The following is a 25,718-nucleotide window of genomic DNA, read 5'->3' as shown; positions in this document are numbered from 1 at the left end:
CCTGGGCCTCCCCAGTGGTCTTAGTCCCAAAGAAAGACGGGTCACTCCGTTTCTGTGTGGATTATAGGGGGCTCAATGCTAAAACTCACCATGACGCCTATCCAATGCCGCTCGTGCATGAAATTCTGGAGTCTATGCGAGGGGCCCAGTACTTCAGCTCACTGGATCTCCAGAGTGGCTATTGGCAAGTCGCCATGAGTGAAGATAGCAAGAGGAAGACTGCCATGATCACTCATCGAGGCCTCTATCAGTTCAAGGTGATGCCGTTTGGTTTTCGCAACGCCGGTGCCACCTTTCAGCGGCTGATGGAAACTGTCCTGGGAAATCTGAGAGGAAACATCTGCTTTGTTTACATTGACGATATTATCGTCTTTTCCAGGACAGAGCAACAACATCTACAGGACCTTGATGCAGTCTTTCAAAAGCTACACCAGGCCAATCTGACGCTCAATGTAAAAAAGTGCCATCTTTTCAAGAAGGAGCTGACCCTCCTGGGACACATTGTCTCATCAAGAGGAGTTGAGGTGGATCCGGCCAAGGTCGATGCCATCAAGGCCTATCCAGTACCCACCGACCTCAAAAGCCTTCAAAGGTTTTTGGGGTTGGTGGGCTGGTACCACAAATTCCTTCCAAGACTGGCAGATGCCGCAACGCCACTCAGCAACCTCAAGAGAAAAGACGTCCCTTGGGAATGGTCTGCTCAGTGCCAGGACGCTTTTGAACACCTCAAAGCACTATTGCAGTCACCCCCAGTACTTGCTCAGCCAAGTCCTCACCTGCCATTTGAAGTGCATTGTGATGCCAGTGATGTTGGCCTAGGTGCTGTCCTGATTCAGACCATTGAGGGTGTGGAGCAGGTCATTGCCTTTGCCTCAAGAACTCTCCATGGTCCTGAACTGAGGTACTCCACTTCAGAGAAGGAGTGCCTTGCGGTTGTGTGGGCGGTGGAGAAATGGCGCCACTATCTGGAAGGGGACACATTCGATGTGTTCACTGACCACAGTGCTCTGGCCTGGGCATTCAACTGCCCCAAGATAACATCTCGCCTCACCAGGTGGACGCTACGGCTACAAGCATTCTCTTTCAGAGTTCATTATAAGAAGGGCTGCTCCAAGGTTGTTCCGGACGCGCTATCCCGTGCTCCTCAACCAGCGAACCAACCGCTGGAAGAGGTTAGTGCAGCGGTGGCGGTGGCCAAGTCTTGTTGGTCCAACTTGCCTAGCTCCTTGCAAGAAACTAAGAAGGCACAAGAAAGTGATCCCCTGTGTCGAGAGCTCTTCCAATCCATCTCAGAGCCAGTACCGGGTCGGATTCACTACCAGCTCCAACAAGGGGTGCTCTACCGGTGCGTGCCTTCCAAGTTTGGTGGTTTTAATTACCAGATGGTTGTTCCAGTGAGTCAGATTCCGGAATTCATGGCATACTTCCACGACAGTCCATTCGGTGGACATCTAGGAAGAATGAAGACGCTGTTGAAGATCTTGGAGGTCGCTTGGTGGCCAGAAATCAGAAAAGATGTCTGGAGCCATGTCCGTGCTTGCCAGAAGTGCCAGCAGTACAAGGCTTCCAACGTCAAGCCAGCTGGACTGATGCAGACGACAGAGGTCAAGGAACCAGGAGAGATGATCGGAGTAGACTTCATGGGCCCATTGCCATTTAGCAGAGCCAGAAATTCAACTCTTATGGTCGTCGTTGACTATTACACCAAGTGGGACAGAGCCTGACGCTCTGGTCTCTCAGGTAGTACACGTGTTTCCACGTACCTCTTGACAACGCATACATCTGGGTCACTAGCCTGTGCTTCCTCCCACTCACTGCTGGCCCACTCCTCTTGACCTCCTTCAGGGGTCAGTTCAATGGTTGCCGTCACTGGAGTGACCTCCATGTCAGATGTTGTGCTAGCCACACCTGTGGACAGGGGGTTAACTGGACATCTAGACAGTACATCAGCATTCACATTGCTCTTACCGGAGCGATACTTAATGTCAAAGTCAAAGGAAGAAAGCTGTGCAACCCAGCGTTGCTCCACCGCACCTAGGCGAGCTGTCTGTAGGTGGGCAAGAGGGTTATTGTCAGTGTAGACAGTAAATTTCGTTCCAGTCAGGTAATCTTTGAATTTTTCCGTCACAGCCCATTTGAGGGCCAAAAGTTCCAGTTCAGTCAGGACCACTTTGTCAAAAAGAATCTTTATTTATTTGCACAAGTTTCATTTGGCGGTATGGTACTGTTCTGGGACTCCCTGCTCTTCCACGCGCTTGCGTGGAAAGCCTGCTGCCCTTCATGAGCCCTCATGAACGGCATAAGCAGGGAGCGTAGCAGCAAGAAAAACCCCAGACAGAGCAGACCAACAAGAACAATGGTAAGGTACATAACAGATGACAGGAGGAGCTGGGGTGGAGGTGGGTTGAAAAAGCCGGCAGAGGAAGCAATGAGGGAGGTCAGGCTAGAGCGGTTTAAATAGCGCGCTCTGAATGCAATTTCCCAATAGGAAGCGGGTACGGGGAGTCAGCTGAGCCGTCAGCTGATCTCCTCGGTTTTGACAGCTACGCTGTTGCTGCTGATTTAGAGCTTGACGTCGTGGCCTGCAAGAACTAACGCTACGCTTGATTTCAGTCAGGACCACTTTGTCAAAAAGAATCTTTATTTATTTGCACAAGTTTCATTTGGCGGTATGGTACTGTTCTGGGACTCCCTGCTCTTCCACGCGCTTGCGTGGAAAGCCTGAGGCAGGAAGAGCACCTTCCTGCCCTTCATGAGCCCTCATGAACGGCATAAGCAGGGAGCGTAGCAGCAAGAAAAACCCCCAAAACGACCACACCGGCAATTTCCCTGACCCTCTTTCTACGAGAGATGTCAGGGGGCTATCTGAGTTCAAATAAATGTAGCCTATTTAGGTAGGAGATTAGTAGATCCGTTGCCCCTCAGCTTGATGAATAAAGAGGAGACAGACGTATCCTATCTGCTCTTCCACGCGCTTGCGTGGAAAGCCTGAGGCAGGAAGAGCACCTTCCTGCCCTTCATGAGCCATCATGAACGGCATGAGCAGGGAGCGTAGCAGCAAAGAAAACGTATCCTATCTGCTCTTCCACACGCTTGCGTGGAAAGCCTGAGGCAGGAAGAGCACCTTCCTGCCCTTCATGAGCCATCATGAACGGCATAAGCAGGGAGCGTAGCAGCAAAGAAAAACGTATCCTATCTGCTCTTCCACGCGCTTGCGTGGAAAGCCTGAGGCAGGAAGAGCACCTTCCTGCCCTTCATGAGTTATCATGAACGGCATAATATATTAATAATAATAATAGTAATAATAATAATAATATTATAATAATACATATATTTGTTGGCGCCTTTCAAACACCCCATGTCACCTTACACGATAAATTCAATTCAATTTTGTATTCTCAAACAACAGAGGTCATCTCCGGACACTTAATATTGAGCAGGACTAGAATACACTCAAAATTTCAAGAGTCACCACAATTTCAAAGTCCCAACGTCACCCAGGGGCAAGCTTTACAGCGACAGTGGCGAGAAAAAACTGCCTTAATAGGCTTTTAGGCAGAAATCTCGTGCAGCCCAGGCCCTTGGGTTCCAACTGCATTTGGTGTTGGTAGTATGGTAGTAGTAGCATTAACAGTAGTGGTGGCATTAACAGAAGCATGTATCAAGTAGTAGTCCGTGGCAGCAGGCACAGCCAAGCCGGGAGCGCAGCAGCAAAGAAAAGACCCCCAAAACGACCACGACGGCAATTCCCTGACCCTCTTGCTACAAGAGATGTCAGGAGGCTGAGTTAAAAATAAATGTAGCCTATTTAAATAGGAGATAGGCCGATCAGTTACCCCTCGGCTTGGTGAATAATAATATTTTGATTATACTTATGTACATCCAATATTCGGCTCATGGCTTGAGCATCTAGGATGGCGCAGATAACGTTCATAAGCAGGTGAGGACCATCTGCCCATGGCTTTTAGGTTGGGCACATTGCTGCTGTGGTTGCTGCTCCAAAGCGGAACGAATGAGCCATGCAGCGTTCTGGAGAGAGGCCGCAGAATTGCAGAGGAGGCGGAGGCAAGAGGTGAACCAGGCTTGTGACAGGGGTTCTCCTCCCTCCGTGATGAACAGCGGCTCCTGTGGGCTGGCTGGAGCACGGCTCCCAGATAGCGGGCCATGGAAGACAATGGACAAAAAACAGAGTTAGTTTGGGAATTAGGAACAGATATTCCGCTTCTGTTTCTATCAGTTTTGGAATGTTTCAGGAACACAAAAGGTAATGACTGTGGACTGTTATTAACGAATAAAGTGTACGTTAGCAGCAAAAGAGATAAATAACACTTGTACCATGTAAAGTGCACTGTAAACAGATATTTTAAAATGTAACATGAAATGTAGTAGCTGCCTGAACCCGACGGACAAAGGCTTAATGAACCGGCGCTTGCTCCGTTTTGCTCTGTGTACTCATCACTAGCTGCTAGCGTGCTCTGCGTGATGACATAACCAGCATAGCAAACAGAATTGAAGTGACTAGATCGCTGTCACTGTATTGCTGTGTAGGATGTTAATAAAAATTAAATGGCTGGATCGGAATGCTGGATCGGCCTCATTCATCCGATGTCCAGCTAATTAGTCGATATCGGAGCTGATGTCTGATCCGAGTATCTCTATTAAAACCCATAAGGCTGTTCCTAACAGTGAGCCTGTGAGCCAAAGCACCCGTTCCATGGTGGGTGATTAATTTGTGCAAAGCGGAGTGTGGTGAAAGGGAGACGAATTTCTTGCCTTGGGTTCCTCTCTTGAAGCCGTTTAGCAAGCTGTTGGCGGATGGATCCGAGCAGCGCAGGTGGAACTGGACACCTGCGAGGAGGCCTTTGATGGAGGACGGCTGCATTTGCGGGACTCAAAACAGTGAACCAAAAAGCATATGCGGCCTGGAATGTGAGCTGCTAGATGATGAAGATCCCCAGCAAGGATGCCCAAGTAAGGCGTCTTATAAATCTGTTAATTAGTTACAGTTGACAAATTGCATACGTTTTTATGGATTTGTGAAACATTGGAGTCCAAAGATGTCACCTTATCCTCATCTGCTTTTGGCCTGCCGGCGGACGGACTATAGCCACGGGTTTGGGACACAGCTTGCATGGTGTGAGAAAGAACTGCGAATGGTGCAAGAAGGAGCTTAGCGGCCAGTGCAGTGCCTGCTGATTAGAGCCAGGTCGACCACAGACCAGTCCAGTCTTTGGTTAACCTCTGAATGAACATGGCAGCCCTGGCAGAGAATGATTTGTGATATTCATAAAACAGAGTTCCCCCGTATGACATGGCAAGATCGGCAATGATGGAAGGATCCAGTTCGGCTGGACAGGATGGATAGACTTCGCAGATTACATCTCTGTATACGCCATGACAACGGAGAATCCTGCTAGTGTCAGAGTCTTTCCAGGTCTAGGATCATTAGGCTATCTTCCGTATCAACATCATGGACACATCACCACAATCTACCACACACTTATCATTACGCTTGTTCAGGATGGTCTTGGCTTGACTTGACTTATCACGCCGACGAGAGCTGCAGGTATCTGAGGGGGCGGGCTCTAAGAGACTGTGGCCGAACGCCGTCGAGTCTGACAGCAGAGTCAACGTGACTCAAGCGATAGGCTATATGCAGCGGTACACCTATTTGTGGCCCCAGAACGATTATTTTTTCAGTATGTGTTTTGGTTGGGTCAACACGTGTATCGGGACTTGTCTCCATGCCAACGATACACAGACAGCCTGTTATTGGGTCGCGCTGCGAGCATTTTTAGTTTCACTTTCGTTTTTGAAGCGGTTCGCATATTGCCACTTTGCCAGTAGGAGCATAGATAGATAGCATAGACGGGAAAAGATTACATGGAAATGGCGTGTTCCAAGTTCTCTGCCTAAAGAAAGGTGGACAGTGAAATCGCCAATTTAAAGAAGAATGGACTGAAAAGTTTGCATTCATTCTTCCTCCAACCAGCACAAGACCCATGTGCTTAATATGCCAGGAGACTATCTGTGGTGAGATTTCCAATTTGAAGCGGCATTATGAGACAAAGCATACAAATTTTGAAGAAACATATCCTCAAAATTCAGAGGTAAGAACAACAAAAAGAAATGCACTAAATACAGTATATCACATGTGGCCTGACCGACCTCAATGAATGGACCTTTGAGTCATCGAAAAACATCTTTGTGGCCTTGAGGATTTGTATTTGAGTACCCCTGCTATATAGGCTATATATAGCCTACACATATATATACGCATATATACACACACACATGTACACGCACACGCAGGCGACGTTTTTTTTTTTTTTTTTTTTGTATTATCATCCTATGTTTGATTAACTGGACCTCACATAATATAAATAGGCCTGCTCACAACACAATGCACAGACTTAAGATCAAGCCATGAGATTAGCGACCAAAATAAAGGCAAAGCATTTCACCACGAGGTGGCCGCCGAGTGCGGACCTGAACACACGTCATTGAACTTTTAACCAATGAGAACCATTCCGCTGTGGCGGAGGTGTGGGCAAGCCGGTTGTAGCCGTCGCAGACCGCGCTGCTTAGCGCTGCGAGAAGCGGCTCTTGAAAACTATTAACGCGATGTTTTAGGTCACGTGATATGGCCGCGACCCTGTGACGTATTTGTAGTCAGCTGCTAGCAAAACAAATTCCAGCCATCATGCATCGCTTCAACCCACATACAATGCGTTAGGTACATCGGGTCGAATTCGCCTACTGAAATCAGAGCGCAGCAGGATTTGACTAGATCGACATCATTACCTGCGACTGCGGGGATCTGGCTTCTCAGATTGCCAGAGCTGGCAGCAGCGGGGGGGTAGAATGGGACGCCGGTGGAGGTTGGGACTGCACTTCCCAGAGTTCTGCGCGGGATAGAGACGCCGTCAGGGGGTGTCGGAGTGACGTCTTCGGCCCGCGTCGAGGAGGAAGCGGCAGGTTCCCGGGATGTAAACACGGCGGCCTGGAGGGAAGAGCTGGAAGGTGAAGCGGTAGCGGCCTCTAAGCTTTGGATCCTGGAATTCATGCTGGAAATGGATGACTGGGTGGAAGACATGATGGCGTCGTTTCCCGGAGCTGCAGAGGCGACTGCTGGAGTCGGGGTTCTAGCTCTTTTGGCCAGCGGGGCAGCAGCTGGAGTCGGAGCGAATGCTGAGTTCCGGGAGCTGTGTTTGCGTTTGCTGAAGCTTCCGAGGAGCGGAGGCAGGAGCTGATCGGCGGGTGGAGGTTGAGACCCAGCGAAATTTAAAATAAAGCTAACAGTTCCTGGTGTGACGCTCCGACCGGAGCGGTAACATCGTTAGCAAACAGAAACTCCAGCGGTTTTGGAATCGGCCAGTCATCGAGCGATGGGACATCTGTGGCGTTACCTTGCCTGCCGGGCGAGAGCTTCGACGGAGAGATGGAGCCCTCTCATCGTCGTAGATTCGTCGGCTTCCTCTGTTTCGGGGTTTTGCTGAGGCTCCGTACCGTCATATTGCCGCGGGTCCTCGACATGGACGGAGAGCGACGACATCAGTAGCAGCAGCAGGGTGAGTACGAACGTGAATAGCGAATTCTCTTCGAACGGGAGCTCGTCTGAAAAAGCCGGCAGAGGAAGCAATGAGGGAGGTCAGGCTAGAGCGGTTTAAATAGCGCGCTCTGAATGCAATTTCCCAATAGGAAGCGGGTACGGGGAGTCAGCTGAGCCGTCAGCTGATCTCCTCGGTTTTGACAGCTACGCTGTTGCTGCTGATTTAGAGCTTGACGTCGTGGCCTGCCAGAACTAACGCTACGCTTGATTTTAAAAGAGCTGTAATTGGCATCGTTTTGTTCGGTTGGGTGTAGGCTACGGCTTGCATAAGCTATTACACGTTCTCGTCCCCCCTGGACCTGGGCCAAAACTGCTCCCAGTCCCTGGTTGCTCGCATCTGTATAGACAATGAACGGGAGAGAATAATCAGCATATGCCAAGACAGGTGCTTGTGTTAGGGCTGTTTTGAGTTCAACAAAAGATGTCTGACACTCTGGGGACCAATTTACCTTCTGGGCTTCTGACTTTTTATTAGCTGGGATTCCAGTCAGCAGCTGGTTCAGTGGACGTGCGACCTTAGCAAAACCTGATACAAATCGTCTGTAATACCCAGCTAATCCAAGGAAGGCTCGTACCTGTTTTATGGTGGTGGGGACAGGCCAGTTGAGTACAGCGGAAATTTTGTCTGAGTCAGGTTTCACACCAGTTGAGTCTACAACATGGCCCAAGAACTTCACTTCGTGCTGCAGCAGTTTGCACTTGTCTAGCCGCAGTTTCAGACCGTGTTGCCCTAGCCTCTCTAGCACCTTGTCCAGATGTTGCAGGTGGGAGGTGAAATCAGGTGAATATAGGATGATGTCGTCTAAATACACAAGCGCATAGTCGGCCAGCGGACCACTTAAGCACTGCTGCATCAGCCGTTGGAACGTAGCCGGCGCATTGCAGAGGCCGAATGGCATACACAGGCCCAGTGGTGTTGTAAAGGCTGTCTTCTCTCGATCCAGGGGGTCCATCTCAACCTGCCAGTAGCCGCTGGCAAGGTCAAGAGTGGAGAACCACTCCGCTTGGGTCATGCTGGTGAGGGTCTCTTCGATCCTAGGTAAGGGAAAGGCATCTTTATGAGTCACGGCATTCAACTTTCTATAGTCTACACAAAATCTCCAGCTGCCATCTTTCTTCCTCACCAGTACTATGGGCGCCGCCCATGGACTACAGCTCTCCCTGATGACTCCTGTTTCAAGCATACCTGAAAGTAACGTCTTCATTTCCTTGTACATGGCCGGGGGTAGGGGGCGATAACGCTCTCGGACAGGTGGTGCAGCACCGGTGTGTATTTGGTGCTGTACTAGGTTTGTATGTCCAACATCCTCATCATGTTGTGCAAAGACATGTCTCCACTTTAGCAGGAGGGCATGTAGCTCCTCTTGTTGCTGTTCCGACAAATCTGGGAGGTCAACAAGACTGCTCACCTCTTTTGGTAGTTCCTGTTCTGGTTCATCAGCTGCTGTATTCACCGATGCCACCTCCACGACACAATCATCTTTCAGGGACAGGTTCGGGTCACCCGGGCCATGCACGTCAGCCTCCTCAACATGGTACATTTTGCCAAGCTTCTGGTATCGGCCTATGGTCAGATAATAAGAGTGTGGGTTGCAAATCCTCACAGGAACTCTGCCATCTCTTACCATCGTTAATGTCCTAGCCACTCCCACGCTGCTATTTTCAGGCAGTGCTTCCATGAGAGCACAGTAGTCTTTTCCTCTGGGGCCCCTCCTGGTCCGGCCCCACACTAGCAGCTCACTTTTTGGAGGGACTTTGATTTTACATCGACTAGCTGGTCGCACATAACCCAGCATCCCATCCTCCGTCATGGTGGCCTCAATGCGACGGCAGGTGGCAAACGCATCTCTCCAGGCTTGATGGCTCTGCAAGTTCTGTGGGGGTAAACCAGACTTCTCGGACGGTTTAAAAAGTGCATCCCAACATGATTTCACAACATTCATTCCGATGACAAGTGGGTGAGTGCAGTGTTCATCTTTGGCGACCACAACCCCCCGTCCAGGTATAATAATACCCTCCACTTCCATGTCGAGCAAGGCGTAGCCTATGTAGGGAAGCTCAAGTCCATTGGCTGCCCTCAATTTAAAAAACACAGGGGTTTTACCACACGTTAATTGAGGGAAGTGTTGCTCAAAGAGACTTTGCTGCATCAATGTGACTTGAGACCCAGTGTCCAACAGTCCAAACAGTTCAACTCCTTCAATTTTAACTGGAATAGTTGGGCAATTTCCAATAAATGCTTCAGTGGCCCTTTTCTCCCCTGGTGTACACTCAACCCCTGTCCCTCGGACCTCAGCAGCAGGGATGGTTAGTTTAAAGCTTGCTGAGAAGCTGCTGGTCGCCTACAAAACCTTGCAATGTGGCCTGCTTGTCTGCACCGGTGGCAAATGGGCCTACCTTGTTCATCCCAACTGTTTGGGTGGGTAGTTGACCGCCATTGCTCCCTCATGGTTGGTACAGGTGGCTGTGGCACAATGCTGGGTGGTTGGAGGAGTGGTTTTATCTCCCTCAACAGTTCCTGAGTGATTGCGGACATTTGCAGTTTTACGTCCTCCATTATCTCTTTCTTCAGGGTCTCTTTCCAGCTGGCATCCTGAGGTTGAGCAGACACACATGGGTTACTCACAGAAGCACATGTTACCTCAGTCCTTGAATTTCCACGCTCTGAATCCAGCAGCAGTGCTTCCTGACGAACAGCAGCAAAGGTTTCATCTGGGTTGCGGCGTACGTAAACTTTCAAAGTTTGGGCCAGGGGGCCCTCACGTAGTCCCAGTAGTAGCTGGTCTCTCAGGGCAGCATCGGAGGGGGCACTGTCTGGGCCATGTCGCCGCAACCTGCAATGTAACTCTCGTAGCCTAAGGACATATGAGGGCACTGCCTCATCTGGTCTTTGGACACAGCCAAAGAACTGAGACCTTAGCACAGGTGTAGGGGTTCTATCACCATATAGTGAGTCTAAATACGCAAAGACTTTGCGGGTTTGGTCTCTTTCATCCTCTTCTAAAACACTAATCTAACGTTTAGCTTCCCCAGCTAATGCACCCAAAACAACATCAACCTTCCTGGCTTCTGTCAACTCTTGCGTCCCCAGCAGACCTTGTATTTGTTCTTTCCAATCACTGTATTTTATATCATCACCTGGTCCCTTAAACTTTGGCAACCAAGGGGCACCAGGGTACACCGGCATCATCATGGCCGCCTCCCTTCTCGATCACTGCAGGTGCTCTAAAACCCGATCTTGCCGACAACGCCAAAAACAGATGTAAGGAGGGGGAGGTGAGATATGGTAATAATTTAAGGCAAGAAGGTTATTTTGAATGGGACACAGGTTCTGGTGAAAATATCGGGGAGAGCACACTGACAGTGATCGAAAGAAAGAAGGACGGAACAATGTATGCCGGTGCACTTACAATAATTTATTACAGGAAATTCTTTCTTTCATAAAAAAAGACCACAGAACATAAAACCCTTAAAGGCTTTAAAACCAAGTTATAAACGCAACTACACACATTAAAAATAGTCCTTTGAAACAGGGAGAGAGAGAGTCTATTTTGAGAGAGAACGGTTACGAAAAGCGGCTCAGGGCTCTGTCGTCACGCCAGGTGCTGTTCAGGTGCCACTCAGGTGCCTCGGCTACTTCTCGCAGTCGGCGTCCGGGAGTCACCTACACACAGAAGACAGACGGCCAGTACGGGTGTCCACTGTTCACACAACATGCAATGCACAGAGCAGAGACTGACCAGAGCGTTACTGGCTCACAAGGGTACTTACCCGGCAGGCAGAGCGCTATGCTCTGCCGCTGCGAGTATGTCGGGTTGCAACGCTCTGGGTCTTTTCCTTCGCCGACCGGTGCTCTCGCTGTCTCGCCTCGTCACCAGCCACTCGGCGTCTTCCGACCTTTCAATATCGTATTGTTTCGTTTCCTCGAGCCGTCCTCTCGTCTCTGTGGCGTCCTTCTTGCGTGTTAGTTTTTCCTCCTTCCTCTCCGTACCTCCGTCGTATTTGTGTCTGAGGGGACCCTCTCTCCTGCTGCTGATTGGCCTGTTGGGGAGAAAGGGCGGGACCTCCAGGTGCAGCTACTCAACGCTAAGTAGTGGGTTCACAGGCAGGCAGTAGTAAAATCATACACATGCACTAAAACTTAAACACAATAGATAATTAAAAGCACAACACACGTAAAAGCATGCAATATGAACTCAAGTAAAAAATGCATTTAAAATAACCAATCTTACTGCCCTGCCCTGTGACATTTGCACCTCGTTTTATTGTTTGCACCTTGTCGCTTTTGCACAAAGAAATAAAACACCAAGTTCTGAAAAATTGTGGACGTTTAAAGCCGGAAAGTAAACAAATACGCTATAACGAGGCTAACGACGATATACGTCAAGAGTCTCGGTCGGTCGGTCAGTCTTTACAAAAAACATATCGCCCTTTACCGGTGTGGCATTGAATTGCATTTCGATACGTAAACCCAACGCAGAACCATCACGGTCTCCAAGCAACTGCGTGGCCGTTGCGTGGCCGTTGCGTGATCACTACGCAGAAGCATAATCAGGGCTTAACACACGACAACGTTAACCTGGCTTGAATTAGCCTCAACAAGGCGCGGCTGAAATGCGTTAATGGAATGGGTTTAGCCGCAAGTGGAAGTTGGCGTTAGTTCTAACCAGGCTTAACCAGGTAAGCGCCACTTTAATTAGCGAGTTTGGTGGAATACCCCTCTGGTTATCAACTCGTTAAGTCAACCCAGGGTTTACCTGTCCAGCTATGAGCGCGTGCACATGAAAGAGGCGGCGTTTGCAGCATTTGACCAATCACATACATGGATCAGTCTACGGCAGCGGAGCGGCGTATTTCATGTACGAGGAGCGAACCATAATCTTACAGAAATACGAAGAAGTTAAACATATAATGCAGGCAAAAAGCAACAGTTTCATCTGCCAAATGCAGGAAGGACAGCTGGCAAAAACTCACCGACTGTGTGAACGCGGAAGTCGTATTAATAGTATTAGTAGTAGTATAATATGACTGCCCCATCATAAGGACACTAGTAGATCTGACTGATTTGATCTGACAGTAGCTTAGCTGATAACTTAGTGGTTGTGTTGACGCCCCATGTACCGGGGCTGTCTGCAGCGGACCTGGGTTTGAATCCGCATTGCGGCCGTCTTTTAAATCATGTCGTCACTCTTTCTTTAGTCCCTTTAACTCTTATGATGTCCTTCAGCAATAAAAGGCCGAACACATAACTTTAAAATAATGATTTGTTGCTTGGATGTATTCTTATAATGTGGTTTATGACAATATTAGCCTCATTCTTTCAGCTGCAATCCCAGCGGTATAAAACGGACTTGGGAGCAAATCAAATAAATATAAAAACATAATTCAAAGTGGTAAGTAGGCTGTACGCTGACAAAGAAAAGTCTTTCCCTCGAATGAAAATCTGTATCTCTCATATAAAACATCGTCAGGGACAGAAAAAGGGTTTTGCCGGTCTCAGTACACTCTATAGTTCTCCTACGAGACCCTCTCACGATCCACCGAGCTTCTTTTTTTTTCTTATCCGCGCACCAAGACAGCTGATTGGTCAGTAGGCGGTGTGTTTCTCCACGTTGATCTCTTATCAGGAACATAACCTGCTCCGGAGCAGGTTAGCTCCACAGCGTAAGTTACCATGGCGATCTACCCCGGTAAGAAGTGAACCAGGCTCTTGCCTTTTTTTTTTTTTCTTTTTTTTTTGTGTCCCCCCCCCCCCCCCCCCAACCCCCCCTTTTTTTTTAATCATTATTATTTTATTTTAATTTAATTCATTTTTTTTTTTTTGAAGACAATGGTCATTTGCACTGTAAATCCAGTTGTAATATATGTAGATATGTGATATCACTGAGATAAACATCTCTTCTCACATCATGATTAGGAGGAAGGATATCTGTGGACAAATCACCATTCTGTAGACTTACCTGTGGCATTTTACTGTATCATCTGTGACATACTGTATGACTGCACTTGATAAATGGAATAAAAAAACAAGTTCAAAAAAAAAAAAAAAAAAGAAGTGAACCAGCGTCGTAGGACGGAAAACACAGAGTTAACGCTTAAGTTACCTCGCTAAGCACAAATCCTGCTTCGTAGTACAGGCCCCAGTACCAGTAACCTGTCAGCCTGCAGCCAGACATGCTAACATGGATGAACACACACACCACTCCCTGGAAATGAACACACTGGAATGTAAACGTATCACTTTTATCCAGGCATGTTTTAAAGTAGTTGGACTGGCTCTGATGGCTCAGCATCAACTGCAGGAGGAGTGTTTTAGAAACACTCAGGGATTTACACATCTTTAGTCAAATAATACACGTAAATCCACACATGCATTTGTTAATGAGAAGAAAACCTGCCATCGTCATCCTATTCAGGCACACAGCGCAGTTCCTCCCATGTTTCCCAGAGACAAACCTCCCAGTCAGCTGGCGGCGCTCTGATGGCGTCCTCCTCCCTGGTCCCCGACTCACCATTCTGAGCCGGGGTCTCGTCCTCAGACCCTCCCTTTCTGATTCCGGCATCGACACCTGTGAGACGGTGGAAACAGTGAAGTTTAAGGTGCACCGGAGGACTGTGGTCCAGTATCTCGTCCGGGTTCAGGACCCTGACACTCTGGTCAGGACTATGATGGCAGCTGTGATCAGCTTGGCTGTCGGCTCGCTGCTGCTGCTCTTATGCAGCGGCGTCGCGATCAGACGCCTAAAGGCCAACGGCTCAATCAAATCAGCCGTGGCAACGAAAACAACAACAACAACAACAATCAACTGATCAGTGTGACGCCGTCGTGTCTACTACGACCAGATCACGGAGGGATGCGTGGAGGAAGGGCTGCTTCACTGTGACATCTGTACTCATTCTCCGCTGGTGAAAGGCGGACTAACCCCTCAACTGCTCTCCACTTTGCTTCATTTCTTACAGGAAAAATTAGTTTATGAGACGTTTAGACAAGAAGTCAGCAGCTCTACGACTCAAATGTCTGCGTCTGCCTTGTGTTCCAATAAATAAACCAAGTGGACGTGTCACAGTTTAATCCAGTCGATTACAAAACACTAGAAGAAGTGGTGCTGCATCCAAAGACCTCTACCTGTTGATTTGATAGTTTACCAATAAACTTTATGTTTATGATTGTATTGCTTCAGATGTATTGCATTTCGTCAACAGTTCCCTTGTATCTGCCCATGGGCCTTGAAAGCTGCAGATGAAGCCTCTCCTAAAAAAGAATGACCTTGATACCTCAGTCCTCAGGCCCTACAGGTCCAAATCCAATCTGCCCTTTCCAAGTCAATTTATTGAACAGTTTGACTTCCTCAAACAACAACAATTTCAACAATTTGGATTTCGATCGAATCACAGCAAAGAGACCACCCTAATGAGGGGTTGAAATGATATTGGTTTTCGTACAGATTGCAGCAAAATCTTCGTTCTAGTTGTACTGGACCGTAGTGCTGCGTTTGATACAGTAGACCACGACATACTGGTAGGCAGCCTGGGAACATGGGTGGGGCTGTCTGGCACAGTCCTAAACTGGTTTAAATCATACTTGAGAATCTGGTTACTTCCTGGTGTATGAGATCTGCTACACATTGTCCCGTCGTCTCTCCTACATGTGAACAGTTTGGTAAGTGACAGTTTTTGATATTTCAAACATACAAGAACGCGACAATGTTCAGTCTTTACTGCAATAAATGTACTGAAGCTGTAAAATACAGCTTCCACCTGAATGCATCAGTAAGATCTAAGCTTATTATGTATTATAGTACAACACTGGGATGTGTACTTTTACTGTGGATACTTTAAGTACAATGAGCTAATTACAAGCAGAACTTTCATATTTACTAACAAAGTATTTTTTACTGTGAAATACAGTAAATAAAAACATACTACAGAATTACATGTCACCTAATAAATTGTAAAGAAAAACAAAGATTGTAAATGTTAAAAGAAGTCCGTAAACGAATAAATTCACCCAAGGAGGAGATCAGAGACAGAAGTAAAATCGACGTCAGACTTTAATCTTGGCTAAGAGGAGCAGTTACAATGCAACAACGTACTGTATGAAGATGCTACAGAGGAAGTGCTCAAATCAGTGTTGTGACTTTGTCTTTTAAAGGTCCAGGAGATAATGTGTCACTGACAGTTAACCTTTGTGTAGAACCAGACATCCTGACTGCCAGGCCACTGATAACATTTAAATTCAACGTATGTGATTCAAATTCGGTTTTTAATGCAATAACGGAAGTCGAGCAATTCTAATTCAACTATAAATTATGCAAACTCGTTTCTATGTCGTATACTTCGGCCCTTCGGTTGATGAATGACCAATGAAGATAATAGTTGCATGGTAGTCCTCAATAAGGTCCTCGGCTCTCGTCCCCATGGTACTCGTAGTCCACCTCTCTTCATGTTGATTGGGTGACATGGATCTGTTAGTTAAAAGACAAAGTAAAAAATGTCTTCTTGTCAACAACAGTGAAAAAGACAGTAACTACCCATATTCAGAGTTCTACCTCCCTGGGTCAAAATGTGTCAAACCTGTATGTTATTATTAATAACTTAAGGGTTCAGCACAATGTACTCTGAATGTCCATTATCTCAAAGTTAAATTTGTAAGTGCATTGATATTTATTTAAAAAAGAAACAGCCAATTTTAAGATGTTCTAACATGACAGTTGCGTTCACTACGAGTATATATATATTTAATGTGCGTCTCACCTGGATGAGTCTGGACAGGTGGGTCCTCGTCCTCTGGCCAACAGCTCATCCCTTCTCATTGAACCATGTTTACAGCTCTGGAGTGTGACTGTCAAAAAGTTAGAATGTATCTGAATAAAAAAGTCCCTCAAAAACATTCTAACCATTAAACAATATTGTGTACTATGTCTATTCTTTCTATGTGTGGCAGGGAGGTAGAGAGGAGTCGGGCACTAGGACCCAGGCAGAGGGCCAAAGTCTATAAAATGGGGCGGATAGCTCACCTGGGCCCTTCACTTTAATTGATTCACCTGAGTGAGAGCAGCTGAGGTGCCTGTGGTATGTTCCTTTTGTTTAGAATGTTTCAAAGCATGATTTTAATTATTACAATGTCTAATTAAATGATACTGAAATTAATTATTAAAGGCATTTGTGTTTTAGATTCTGCATGTTCGGTGGGAATTCAAATTGTTTGAAGTGGTTGTTTATATCAGCAAATAAGCCAGGTAGGCTACATACAAAAACAATGTTTTTAACCAGGTTCTTAAGTCCTTTTATGAAATAATGACTTTTTTATGTTCTATTCCAGCCACCTGAAGTAGCAAACCACTGTTTTTCCCATGTTTTCAGATTGTTAGTATACTTCTTAGCTGGGGCCATTCATTATTTTCATTGTGGGGTTTTCGGCCATGTCGAGGAGGGCAGTGCAGATAGAGTAGCCATCTTGTGTGGGTGTTTTGTTGTAGTGGTTAAGGCCCATTAGCATGCTGGGAATGAGTAAATTGGGGTAGCTCTGGACTAGTTGATTTGGTGTGCAGTGGTGACAACGTCCCTTATTTAGGCAGCACTCTACACCAACCCCCCTCGGCGTGCAGTTTACCCCACCTTGGTTACTTTTTGTTTGCTTTATTTTTTTGATTAGTTTTCATTTATAAGTATACTCAGTTTATGTTAGTCTATGGTCTTGTTGTTTACAGAGTCTATGCAGACAAAATAAAATATATATTTTCCTATACTCAGTCTCTGGTTCCAGTTTATTCTGGGTTTTACACCGAAAAGTACCTGGTCACATATGTAGTATTTTTTTTGTCTCAAGTTAACATTGTTTTTGTTGTTGGTTTGGTTTTCTAAAGCTAACATTGGTTTTGTGGCATAATGTCGACCCAACTAAATGTACAAACAGTTGTGCTGAATGCCAGGAAAAAAACAAAATTCATGTCCATGTATACAAATGACTAGATTACAATTTCATGACTATTTCACCAATTGCTGTGAGACTTTGTTGGAAGTTCATGTCGAACAAAACGCCAAAGCAATAAACAAACAATGTAACTTCCTGACCGGAGTTCGAGCTAATCCCGATAACAAAAGAAACAAACAAAAACACATGGACAAGGTCTAACTCCCTACGACAGGATGACAACGATAACAGGGATTCATCCCTACTGCTTCATGTTGGACATTAGTCTGAGCTATTTACAATGTGAATAAAATGTTAGCATTGAAGCTAAAGTTATCTATGAAGAAAAGCTCAAGGATTAACACAAGGACTAAATGCGTATTTGAGTCAGTTGAAATATTTTAACCCGAGCGGTAACTTTGTGTGTCGCTGTGTCCTGAAAGCCTTTGAGATTCTCCTGCTGTCGTCTGGACGCTGTACAACTCAAACGGGACTAAAACAATATTGGTCTCACCGTTAACTACCGTTTAGTTTTCAAGAAATGAGGTCCCATTGGAGACAAAGGAAGGGGCGGGACTTTGCCTCTCTGTTGTCAGTGTTGCCGTAGTGACAGTGTGCGTCTCTGCCAGCAGGTGGAGACTCTACTATGAATCAGTGTGAGGACCAAGAGGACGGAGTCCTTCCCTCTAAAATCACTCAGGATGGGGGACATGACAGCCAGACCAAAGCTCAGAGGTGAGACGAGGATCACGAAGTGTCCAGGACTCGGATCACTCCACCATCATGATTCTCAATCAACAACATGAATATACATAATATTAACTAGATCACTTTATTGAGTTTAAAATTGAACCTTTTTATTATCTGTCTGTCCTGAGGTGAAGAATCAGGTCTTGGTCCAGACCTTTGTAGTCCATGTAGGGGATGATATGAATCTAGTGTCAACTCTCCTGTTGAATCCATTTGTTTTCACTTTGGTGAACAATCACTGAGACCAGAAGCTTTAATTGCCTTCAGTACTTTTAGTAGAAGAAGCAGTACATTTTGATGAGTTATATTAGTCAATATTCAGATTAAATATTAACCTGACATACACCTGGACCAACACTGTAACCTGCTGACACTTCAGCTGATCAGCTTCAAATATTGATATGATAGGAATGAAAGTTTAGCTGGGAAATTCAGATCTTTTCTCTGTTGGTCTGTTGGACCACAAAAACTTAAAAAGACAGTGAGGAGAAAACCTCTTGAAAGAAAAGACTCATAGATTGCAGGAAAAGTTAATGACATCGAAGAGTAGCGGCCAGGCTAAACTAAGCTAAGAACAGAAAAACTCGAGCACCGTCTTCCTCTCACTCAAGGGAGGTTGTAGAGCATTAAGTAAGACACTTTATATCCACCAAACTCTTATTTTAGGTTTTAAGGTAACTTATAATGCCCGAGGATGTGTCTATTATCAGGAGGTAATGGACTACGTGAAGGTCAGAACCATCAGACGCCCAGTGGAGATTTTGCAACCAAAATGCAAAGTTGTTTCACGAGTCATAACTCCGTTTCCCCATCATTGTCACCCCATAAGGTTCTAATGCAACAGAAACATTGTCCACTGCTCCCGTTAATAGGAGGAACCTTAGATACGACTTGGAAATGGATATTTCTAGTCCGCTCAGCTCATAGAACCCTTAGGCGCAGCTACGAACCACAAAGCTAACATTATGCTGCCAAAACGCTGAGTGCAGCACTAAGACGGGTGACAGATTGATTCTGACCCTAGCATCAACTCTTAGAGCAAGACTCATCAATATAAAGATAAACAGAGCAAACTGATTCATGAAGCTCAACTAGTTAGAATCTGAAATTGTATTTAATGTATCAGGATGCAGCAGCAGAGACCAGACTCCCCTGGACCTGGACCCAGCTGTGTGTCCATGAAGAAAGACGGGTCTTTGCCTCGCAGTATTACATTCAAAGCTGACCAAGCTGATGATGGAAGGTAAGAACTAAACCTGAACCCCCCTTAGAGGATGAATCGGGTATAGACCAGCCAGAGAAAAGTTAAGTCAGTGAGAAGCTAAATTGGCTAACGTGACAGCTACTGCAAGCTAAGCTAAGCTATGCTAAGCTGGGTTTACATCGGAGCTGCTAGAAAACCTGGCATCAGACACCAAGGGGCTCTGACCAAACTGGGTGATGCATTTGGAGTGAGACCGCTTTGGTCCAAACAGGTAAAGAATTCCAGAGGAATCAGGAACAGGCAACAGAATTCAAGAAGCCCAGGAACAGGTACGAAGGGAGAAATGGATACATATGAGGTACTGGATCAGGCCAGGATTCAGGTTTTCATGGGAAGGCATTGGCAACATTGGAACTTTGATCTTCTCTGACTTTAATCCCTCAAGAGGCCATTCAAGGCAAGCAAGCAGCAACCAGAGAGACATTCTACACCACCAGCTACACTATCTGGTCCAAGACCTGAATGAGTTTTACTGCAGGTTTGAGAAGCCAACATTCACACAACCAGTGTATCTGGTATTTAGTATTGTTGTTGGTGGATTCAGGTCCAGATTTTGACATTTAAGTGCAAAGTATTTAAATATAAAATATGCATATACAAATATGCACTCTAATGGTTGAAACTAGATGAAAACTCCAGTTCTGTAAAGTGAAGCCAAGGCTGAAGTGCCTTAAACTGCCATTCTCTCTGGTTGTATAGAAGTATATGAGAAAATGGTCCTACTTCTCTCTGCTGGCCACCAGGGGACGACTCATCTCTGGTTGTATAGCAGTCTATGAGAAAATGGTCCTACTTCTCACTTGATGTATTATCTCAATAAACATTGTAAACATGAGTTTATAGTCTCAATCTCTAGTTTTAAGTCTTCTTCAATCCAGCATGATGTTCATTTAGTACATTATGTTCCATTTAGAGTCCAACAGACCAGAAAGCAGGGGATGCTTTAGGGGGCGGGGCTACCTGCTGATTGACAGGTCGCTACTACACTACCAATGCAGTTATCTACTAAGATGACTTTAACACTTAGCTTTAAAGTTGACCTTGATTAATGAAGCTAACTTTGTTAGCAGCTTTACACCAGAATCCAAATGGATCCAGATCCAGTTAGGTTACTGCTCTGGGTGCCGCTCTATCGCTTATATTCATCAGATCCACCCTTTGTGCAGAATCCGAGGCTTCAAAACCATAGTCCACAAACCAACAGGCGATGTCACCATGACGACGTCCACTTCTGATCTCCAGTCTGTGGTTTAGTGACTCTTTAAACTTGGTTTTCTCCACAGAGTTCAGCAGATCTCAGAGGTTCCGTTGACCCAGCAGCATCAAACAGACCTGGACTCCATATTTATGGTGAGTACATGTACAAGCTCACCTTTCACTATTAACCACATCAACTACAGACTCAATGCTGAACAGGTTCTAGTGGTCTCCATGCTGCTCAGACCCACACATGAATCCCATGTTGGGTTCTTTAGAGTTCATGTTCAGTTTATCCTTCTGTTCCAGCTGCTGGAGGAGAACATCGGCACTTTTGTGAAGAATGAGCTGAAGAAGATCCAGAAGGTCCTCAGTCCAGATTACCCAGAATGCTTGGAGAGTGAGGATGAGGACGGTGAGGATGAAGAGCAGAGGAGGAGCAGAGAGGCGTTTCAGAAGATCACAGTGCACTTCCTGAGGAGAATGAAGCAGGAGGAGCTGGCTGACTATCTGCAGATCAGTAAGAGGATTTTAACAGATTTAACATGGTGGAAAGAAGAGAAGGATTCAACATGAAGAACTTCATATTTCTCCTAATAGGCTGCACACAACTTCAATGTTTAGGTTCTCTGGTTGTCCACAGACCCGATTACAGCTGACATCATCATAAATATGCATCTAAATGTCTGCTTGTTACGTGTTCGGTTGTCAGAATCAATATTTCAACAGACTCGAGTTCTACTGAGTTCAGACAGGATCACGACCGTTTCAGAGGAACAGGTGTTTCACTTCATCCAGTGACCGTGTTAACTGGTGACTTTCAGCTCGTATAACTAAATAGTTGGTAGATGAAAACAAAAATGTATTTAAAACAGGCTTCTATGAAGACACCTCCATGTTTTCAATGGTGGCGTCTCAGCGTGGAAGATTCGGTATACCAGGATATTTAGAAATCCCAATGGTACTATTTTCAACACCATTATCAATACTGTCTCTTTCTATGATGCTGTATTGTGATGTGTTGTAGTGACCAGCGGCAAATTGAGGTGATACAAGAGGCTCTTTATTTCTAGACTGACTCACTGAGCTTTGCAGCTGCATTTCAAAGGGTTATATCCTTCCAGTTCTGTTTGTCTTGTACTTTTACTTCTTTTGGCTTCATCAGGTGCACCTGATTGATTTTGTCACCAATAGTTCTGATTTAATCATGAAAGAAGCTCATGAAGTCACTACTACTGAGGACTATAGGAATACATGGCTCTAACACATGGCTTGTTCATAGACTGTAAAAGGGTCTGTAGGATCCACTAACTGGGTTCCTTTGTTGTTTATCCAGGAACCACTGCTGCAGTGAACCAACATAAACTCAAGTCTTACCTCAAGAAGAAGTTCCAGTGTTTGTTTGAGGGCATCAATAAAGCAGGAAACCCAACCCTCCTGAATCAGGTCTACACGGAGCTCCACGTCACAGAGGGAGGGACTGCAGAGGTCAATGACCAACATGAGGTCAGACATATTGAAACGGCATCCAGGAAACCAGACAGACCAGAAACAACCATCAGACAAGAAGACATCTTTAAAGGCTCACCTGGAAGGGATGAACCAATCAGAACAGTGATGACAAAGGGAGTGGCTGGCATCGGGAAAACAGTGTTAACACAGAAGTTCACTCTGGACTGGGCTGAAGACAAAGCCAACCAGGACATACAGTTCACATTTCCATTCACTTTCAGAGAGCTGAACCTGCTGAAAGAGAAGAAGTTCAGCTTGGTGGAACTCGTTCATCACTTCTTCCCTGGAACCAAAGAAGCAGGAATCTGCAGGTTTGAAGAGTTCCAGGTTGCGTTCATCTTTGACGGTCTGGACGAGTGTCGACTTCCTCTGGACTTCCACAACAATGAGATCCTGACTGATGTTACAGAGTCCACCTCAGTCCAAGTGCTGCTGACAAACCTCATCAGGGGGAAACTGCTTCCCTCTGCTCGCCTCTGGATAACCACAAGACCTGCAGCAGCCAATCAGATCCCTCCTGGGTGTGTTGACATGGTGACAGAGGTCAGAGGGTTCACTGACCCACAGAAGGAGGACTACTTCAGGAAGAGGTTCAGAGAGGAGCAGGCTAACAGGATCATCGCCCACATCAAGACCTCACGAAGCCTTCACATCATGTGCCACATCCCGGTCTTCTGCTGGATCACTGCTTCAGTTCTGGAAGACGTGTTGAAGACCAGGGAGGGAGGGGAGCTGCCCAAGACCCTGACCGACATGTACATCAACTTCCTGGTGGTTCAGTCCAAACTGAAGAATGTCAAGTATGATGGAGGTGCTGAGACGGATCAACACTTGAGTCCACAGAGCAGGGAGATGATTATGTCTCTAGGAAAACTGGCTTTTGAGCAGCTGCAGAAAGGAAACCTGATCTTCTATGAATCAGACCTGAAAGAGTGTGGCATCGATATCAAAGCAGCCTCAGTGTACTCAGGAGTGTTCACACAGGTCTTCAGAGAGGAGAGAGGACTGTACCAGGACCAGGTGTTCTGCTTCGTCCATCTGAGTGTTCAGGAGTTTCTGGCTGCTCTTCATGTCCATCTGACCTTCGTCAACTCTGGTGTCAATCTGATGGCAGAAGAACAAACAACCTCCTGGTGGTCTAAGGTCTCCAGACACAAACCTAAACTAACACATCTGCACCAGAGAGCTGTGGACAAGGCTTTACAGAGTCCAAACGGACACCTGGACCTGTTCCTCCGTTTCCTTCTGGGTCTGTCACTAGAGACCAATCAGAAACACCTACGAGGTCTGCTGACACAGACAGGAAGTAGCTCACAGACCAATCAGGAAGCAGTCCAGTACATCAAGGGGAAGGTTGATGAAGATCTGTCTCCAGAGAGAAGCATCAATCTGTTCCACTGAATGAACTGAATGATCGTTCTCTGGTGGAGGAGATCCAACAGTATCTGACTTCAGGACGTCTCTCCTACAATAAACTGTCTCCTGGTCAGTGGTCAGCTCTGGTCTTCATCTTACTGTCATCAGATAAACATCTGGATGTGTTTGACCTGAAGGAATACTCTGCTTCAGAGGAGGCTCTTCTGAGGCTGCTGCCGGTGGTCCAAGCCTCCAGCAAAGCCCTGTAAATATAGTTCTTCATTCAGAAAACAACAAACAATCTTGGAATTAAAAGGTTCTATCTGCATTCTGAACAATTTGGTTGGTTTTCCCAACTGCAAAAGTTATATGTGGAACAAGTCCTTTTCATACATAAGATTCAAATATTTTCTTCTTTTTGGGAATGGGTTTAATGCAAACAGGACCTTCTAACCCCACTGCTGCTCACACAAGAAACAAAGTTTATTTGTCACACAGCATAATTGCATACAAAGTCAATCAAAGACGTGAATAGAAGCCATTTTGCAATGGGCAGCTCAAATGACACAAATAACACAACACATACAAGACAAATTCACGGAAGTCCCACGAACCAAGAACTTGTGTGACGCTTTGTGTAACAGTGTTGAGATTCTCATTCTGTCGGCTATAATCTCAGACAGGACGGCGTTTGGTTTCCCGGCTTCATATGCTAATGCTAGCCAGATAATGCTAGCTTCCTATATATTCCTAATGTTGCCATACTAATCATAGGTAGGGTTGCAAACTTTGTCACTATGAAATAAGGGACAAAACGTGGCCTGCAGTAGGAATGCGAGTATGGTTTTGTGTGAATATACAGAGTATTGTTTTAAGGCATTTGTTATAATAATAGCAGTTTTGCAGAGGAATAAAATAGCAGACACTCAGAACGTACACCCTCTGTGTACACAAACAGTGGTGGGGAATAAATGCTTCACATTCTTATTCACTCAAACTATACACAAGTTGAAAAGCAAAACATTTAAACAAAAATAGAGGAACAGTGGGCTTACCTCTGCTCACCAACTCTACTTTTTCCATGGATATTTTTGGCTGCTCTTGACGGATTCAAGAAGTCTTTTGTCCTTTTGTGCAGCCAGAGAAAAGTCCTTACATGACAAGTCACAGTTCACAGATATTTGAAGTTCATTTTTGATCAGCTCTGTGCTGCATCTGTTTCTTGAGTCTGACCATTTAATGGTCATCAGAGAGAAAATCCTCTCTACAAAGGCATTTGAGCCTGGCACGCTGAGGACAAATGAGACAATCCTGAACATGTTGATCAAGTTGGCTTTCCCTAGGTTTTGGAAAACTGCAACCCACTTCTCACTGGTAGATTTTGTGGTATCCTGTGTGGCTTTCTTTATTTCCTCCCTGCTAGCACAAAACTCTTCATAGAGTTGGTCCATACTCACTGTCTCTGTCATTTTGAGGGCAACCACCACCTGCTCCAGGTCAGTGAAGGAGAGCTCCTCCTGTAGGCCGATCGGTTTCAGTTTCATCATCACATTTTCTGATGAGAAATCAAACCATTTGTCAATGTATGCAATGACAGAGTCATAGAACTTCAGAAAGTCCTTCTGCTGCTGTGATCTCTGTGCTGGCAGTTGTTTGTCCATCAGCTGCTTGGTCTGGTATCCAAAAAAGCTGTCTTCTTTCTGCTGAAGCATCTTCGCTTTGAATTTCCCACCTCCCCGTACACTTCTGTGATGCAGAGCTTTGTTTCCTCCAGCTTTTTAACGAGTGTGTCAAAAACACACCCCACGTTGTGGAAAAAGCACAGATAAATCTCAGTAGCTGCAGTTTTTTCTTCATCCTCAAAAATCCTCCTCAGAAACACAGGACAGGTCTCCCCAAGGGACCTGAAGTATGAGGTGAGAGCTGGCCAGCTCTGCAGGAGACGATCAACAGCTGGATGGAGAGACAACATGACGCAGAATTTCACGCCACTCAATGTCAACAAAAACAAAAAATGCACGCAGTTCCTCTCTTCTGGAAGCAGATACTGAGAAGTGGCTGTAGATCTTTGAAACCAGTGACTCAATATCCACTGACAGCCGATCACAGGCGTG

General features: G+C 45.9%; 1 protein-coding gene and 1 long non-coding RNA gene across 4 annotated transcripts in view; both read left to right on the top strand.

Annotated features, from left to right (window-relative positions):
- LOC311016342 (uncharacterized protein) overlaps positions 1 to 25,718 on the top strand; it is a 404,261-nt gene that overhangs the window by 281,770 nt on the left and 96,773 nt on the right. The window lies entirely within an intron of this gene.
- Positions 15,214 to 17,308, top strand: LOC311016359. The gene is made up of 3 exons (XR_014597476.1): positions 15,214 to 15,272; positions 16,557 to 16,684; positions 16,787 to 17,308. It is a non-coding gene; the product is annotated as an uncharacterized lncRNA (long non-coding RNA).

The sequence above is a fragment of the Eutrigla gurnardus genome, assembly GCF_963514095.1.
Source record: "Eutrigla gurnardus genome assembly, chromosome: 7".
Classification (NCBI taxonomy): domain Eukaryota; kingdom Metazoa; phylum Chordata; class Actinopteri; order Perciformes; family Triglidae; genus Eutrigla; species Eutrigla gurnardus.
The sequence above is the reverse complement of the archived record's forward strand: the minus strand, read 5'-3'. Positions and strand labels throughout refer to the sequence as shown.